The sequence below is a fragment of the Chionomys nivalis genome, chromosome 16 (assembly GCF_950005125.1).
Source record: "Chionomys nivalis chromosome 16, mChiNiv1.1, whole genome shotgun sequence".
In the NCBI taxonomy this organism is placed as follows: domain Eukaryota; kingdom Metazoa; phylum Chordata; class Mammalia; order Rodentia; family Cricetidae; genus Chionomys; species Chionomys nivalis.
The window spans coordinates 26,612,078-26,616,797 of record NC_080101.1 but is presented as its reverse complement, the minus strand read 5'-3'; the positions used below and the strand labels follow the sequence as shown (position 1 = coordinate 26,616,797).

Here is a 4,720-nt window from a genome sequence, read left to right as displayed (position 1 = left end):
CTTCCTTCCATGTGCTGGGATTAAATGCATGCACCACCAAACCAGCACTAGTATAATTTGTTTTAAGAGTTAGGATTTGAAGGTCATCCACAGCTACACAGGGAGTTCAAGGACAGCCTGGGCTAAATGAGACGCTACTAAAAAAAAAAGTTGAACAGGATGGCACAGCAGGTAACGGTGCTTATCATGAGGTCTAATGACCTGAGTTTGGAGCCTGGAACCCACGTGGTAGAGGAAACCAACAAGCTGATGTGCTCATGCCCACACACATACAGACAAATGCAAAAAATAAAGAAATGTGGGGAAAAAAGGAGCAAGATTTCAAGATATCAGTCTTAACCTCACATTTTTGTAGACTCAATGTTTAGGTAACCTTTACTCTATAAATATAACTTCATCGTTCTGTGTCTTTTCTTATACAAATAAAATTATACCTTAGCCAGGCATGGTGGAACATGCCTGAATCCCCAGCACTTGGGAGCTAGAGGGAGGAGGATCACCCAGGGCCAAGCTGGTCTATGATAGTGAGTTACAGGCAAGTGAGGAATGCGTGGTGAGACTGTCACAAGACAAAACAAAAGGATGGGCCTTAGGTTTATACCGTCAACAAAATAACACCCCCATGCCAGAGGTACCCCGGCCTTGCTTCCCACGGGGAGTGTGTGTTTTCCACAGAAAGACCAACAAATGAAGTTGCACTCTGGAGAGGGGCTTTGCAGTCGGGTCTGGTTCTAATCGCCAAGCAGGTATGTCTTGTACCCCGCCAGCAGAAACGCATGCTAAGCGGACTTCCAGAAGCCTGGAACACGTTATACTTTCCACGAGGTGAGAGGGCTAGAACTCACTGAGCAGACAGTGAGCTTGGATTTCTAGGTGCAGAATGCTGGCTTGTGTAAATGCACAACAAATGCTCTCTGATGTGGGAGGTGGCGACAGTGAGGGTGTCCCGGGATGAGCCAGCTCAGGGCTTCTTAGGCCCGGAAGACAGAGTGAGGGCAGTTATGAGGGTGCAGGATATAGAACCGGGGTGCTGAGCAAGTGAGAAATGGCAGCCAAGAGTGGGCAAGGACAGGGCTTCTTTGGCAAAGTAGCATTTGGGCAGGAGGTGAGAGGAGACGAGGGGAGAGGGGTCAGAAGAAGTCCATGGTGTGACTGGCCGGGGTAGGGTAGAGAGGAAGATGAGCCACTTGATGTCCCCAGCTGTGTCAGCTTCCTTAGGAACATTATTCAATCATAAAGGAGAAAACAGAAATATATTCTCACACTCCCGATAGCCACAGTCCAAAACTAAAATGTCAACAGACCTGTGCTCCCTTTCTAGGCTCTAGGGATGCTTTCTGTTTGGCTCTCCCAGCTTCTTTAGACATTTCTTGGCTTATTTAGCTTGTGCTATGTCACACCAGCCTCTTCTGGGCATCCAGAAAGCTTTCTTCTCTTCTGTCCACGGCCCTCTGTGTAGCTCTTTCAAGGACACTTGTCACTGGATTTAGGACCTACCTAGATAATTAGATAATTAGATTAGCTACTCTTCCCATTTTTGTGACAAATACCTAAAGCAACTTAAAGAAGAAAGTGTTTCTTCTCGTTCACAGTTCCTCGTGGTGGGGAAGCCATGGAAGCAGGAGATTGAAGCCGCTGGTTACATTGCATCCGCGGCTGGGAAGCAGAGAGATGGACGCTGGTCCTCAGCTCACTTTCACTGATTTATTCATTCTGAGACTCCAGCCCATGGAACGGGACTGTCTGTAGTTAGAATGGATCCTCTCGTCTCACCCCAGGGTGGAAACCCTTCACAGCCATGCTCGAGACTTAGCTCCTGGATCCTGATAGGTTGATGGATCCTGACAGGCTGACAGGTGACTGCAGTGATGGGGCTAACTCCAGGTCACGATGCTTTGTCACATCTGGGGACACTTTTTTCAGATTCTGCAATACTCTGAGATTTTCAGACCAACCTGTCGGTAAGTGTGGGAATTTAATATATTAGTTTGGCTGGATCACCATATCTAGGTTTTTGTCGTTGTTCAGAGGGACTCTAGGGACTGAACCCAGGGTTGCAGACTTTCTAGGCATGTATTCTATGGGGTAAACCGTAACTCCAGTACCCACGCATTTGCTCAAACTTATTCTATGTGGTTTACTGGGGTGTTGTGGGAAGAGATTTATAATTAAAGGGATGGGCTTGAGAACAGCAGATTCCTCCACAGCTTGGGCAGGTTTCATCCAGTCTGTCCAGGCCTGAATACGAGAAAAGGCTGACCTTCCTCACTGCAGCAGGAAGGAGTCTGTCAGTACACTTCATATTGGCCTGCAATATGGACATTTCCTGGATTTCTGGCCCAGTTGCCTTTGAATTTGAACCACAAGTCTTTCCTGAGTCCAAATAGCTACCTTCGGCCATCAGGTTTAGATGCAACAAGTGACTATGCTCAATGCCTTGAGATAAATCTCTTTACGAGTGTGTATTATCGTTTTGCGTCTCTGGTGAGCCCTGCCAATACAGGCTGTCGCAATCTCTGGGGGCCTCTTTTCCCCAGAGCTTTAATTCTTTGAATTGTCTATCAGAGAGGAAGCTTCCCTGGGAAGAGTCCTTTATCAAATCCCTCACCGTGGCTCATCAGATAGGCTCACCACTGACATCACTGAAGCCCCAGAACCCTCCCTTCCGGGAGCAGAACAGCGTTCTGTATGCTGACTGGTTCTTTCCCCGGCCCACAGACTGGGAAAGAAAGAAACAAGGCTGCTGGGTAATCACCCACAGCCCGCTTGAATTCCGCCTCTGCCGCTTACTCTTGAATGATCTTGGGCAATTTATCATTTCTAAGGTCTGTCCTGTTCCGGAACCAATGGCCATAAAGAACCGAGTGAGCTGGAGTGGCTCCTGTGCAGAGCGCACCCTTGAGCTTAATGCTTGAGCTTCCTTCCTCTCCACTGGGTCTCCATGTCTGCCTGTACTAAACTCTGCCTGCGGTATTTGTATTTTGCATCGATCTTCAAACCAGTTCTTCTATTTTTATTTTCCAGTCCCTTTCCACTGTGGGTTTCAGGAATTGAGCTCAGGTTGCCAGGCTTGTGTGGCAAGTGCTTTTACCACAGAGTCCTCTTGTGACCCTAGCATGCCTTTTATGGTAGGTAACTTAGCCTGGCTTTAAGTTCTGTTTGCTTTGCATTTGTTTTGTTTTGTTTTGAAGTCAGGTTGTCTCTGTGTAGCCCAGACTGGAGGGGAACTTGCTGTATAGCCTGGACTGGCATTGAATCCACAATTCTCCCGCCTCACAAGAACTGGGATTATAGGTGTGCGCTACCATGCCCAGCTTGTTGTAAGCCCTTCAGTGCCCAGGCTGGTCCTTAAGCCCCTGTATTCCAACAGATGGGAAGACTGACAGCTGAGGACGTTCTCTGATGTCTTTACCGAGGAGCCACGCGAGATCTCTGTTTTGGACTGGAATCCTGCCTCTGCTCTTCATTGCTTCGTGTGGAGGGGAGCAGAGAAGTGAGAGGGGCCAAGCCGAGTGGGGTCTGTGCAATATTATAACTAATGTTAAAATCAACCATCTGTTCTTGCTCCTTCATCTAATTCTTCCTGAAAGAAAATGTCCGAAAATAAAATGGATTTGAGGCCCCCCCTCCCCGTACACCCTGCCCGTGTGTGTGTGTGTGTGTGTGTTCTATCCCTTCAGGTCCTTTTCCATGCAACTCACTGATTCAGTTCCTGCAGGGACTGGCAAGCTAGTGACACTGACCATTGATTTATTCCTGGCTACCTTCCCCTCTTTTTTTGTCAAACATGTGACCAGCTGAGCTCCACCATCTCTGCGCTCCCTATCCGCAGACACACGTGACCAGCTGCCTGAAGCTCCTGCTGCCATGACTTCTTAACCATAATGAACTGTATCCTCTTGAACTGTGAACCAAAACCAAGTGGCTTTAATCTGGCGTTTCCTGCATCACCGCTGGTCTGAGCTTTGATGGCCCTGCAGCTTTGCCAGACCCTGGAACCCCAGAGCCTCGCACTCTGCTTTAACCCCCACCTCCCTGTTACAGAAGTAGTGGCCTCTCATGAGGGGATTTGGTCTACCTCTGCAGCCAGTTCTCCTCTGCCCTCTCTGAGCTGTGGCCCCAGATAGTTTCACCCTGGCTCTCCAAGGCTATTCCTGACTTATCTTCTCTATCTGCCTCTGTGAGGTCCATGGGGCCATATCCTCTGGCCTGCTTTCCTATCTCCTTTCACCCTCAGGTCTCAGAGAAGCTTGTGTGTGTCATCCTGTGTCTCCGTAGTGTGACATACCCTCTGCCTTCTAGTTAGAGAGACAATGGCAGGATTCATCTTTCTCTCTGAGTCCGGAGCTCAAAATAGGAATGTGGAAAGTCTCATAATGAGGCGTCTGGGAAAGCCAGTGGGAGCAGTTTAGGTTTTCGGAGGAAGTGTGATCATGGGGCCAGTGGCTCAGAAGAACAAAGAGATGCGGGGAGGAAGGCATTTCAGAGCCGCCTGTTGACCCAAGTGCGGCCGGCTTGTCAGGGGTCCGTGGAGCCAGAGGCCCCTGGAGTTGAGAGCATTGCCAAGCACTGTAGTTCCCTAGACAGACACCCGGCCAGGAGAGATGGTGTAAGTCTCTTTCCGTGAGCTGCTCTCCTGTTTCTAAGAGGACTCTTCGCTTCAGTCGACTTTGAGGGTGGAGCTGCCTTCTGGCCCTGGAGCTCACTGGGGCAGGTCCTG

General features: G+C 49.1%; 1 long non-coding RNA gene across 1 annotated transcript; it reads left to right on the top strand.

Moving 5' to 3' along the window:
• The first annotated feature begins 640 nt into the window (after nucleotides 1-640).
• On the top strand, nucleotides 641-3,618 carry LOC130888166 (uncharacterized). Its single transcript, XR_009058428.1, has 4 exons — nucleotides 641-746; nucleotides 1,593-1,961; nucleotides 3,025-3,128; nucleotides 3,371-3,618. It is a non-coding gene; the product is annotated as an uncharacterized LOC130888166 (long non-coding RNA).
• The last annotated feature ends 1,102 nt before the right edge of the window (nucleotides 3,619-4,720 follow it).